Source organism: Pinus tabuliformis, chromosome 1_2, assembly GCF_031772625.1.
Source record: "Pinus tabuliformis cultivar Carrire ecotype Pingquan chromosome 1_2, CPIR1, whole genome shotgun sequence".
In the NCBI taxonomy this organism is placed as follows: Eukaryota; Viridiplantae; Streptophyta; class Pinopsida; order Pinales; family Pinaceae; genus Pinus; species Pinus tabuliformis.
The window spans coordinates 585,202,332-585,202,709 of NC_142298.1; positions in this window are offsets into that span (position 1 = coordinate 585,202,332).

Here is a 378-nt window from a genome sequence, read left to right on the forward strand (position 1 = left end):
CGGGCGAGGAACCTACTAGTTTGGAGGAAGGATTACCTGATGCATAGCTCTTTACTATGCGCGTTGCGGATGGACACTTTGAAGATATAATCCACTTTCTGACAACAGTGACTGCACTGAAGGAATACTTCGTCCAATATAAGAAGGAATTAGTGGTGTGTGCGGCGGATTTTTCTGCCATCACGGGGCATCTATACAAAATGGGAAATGATGAGATATTGCGAAGGTACGTACCTAAATTTGAACAAAGTCAGATCCTCCTAGAAGCACATGGGGGCATTGTAGGAGGACACCATGCAGGATGAGCGACCGAACAAAAGATTCTCCGCGCAGGGTTGGGGTGGCCAACCCTTCATCAAGATTCAAAAGCACACTATA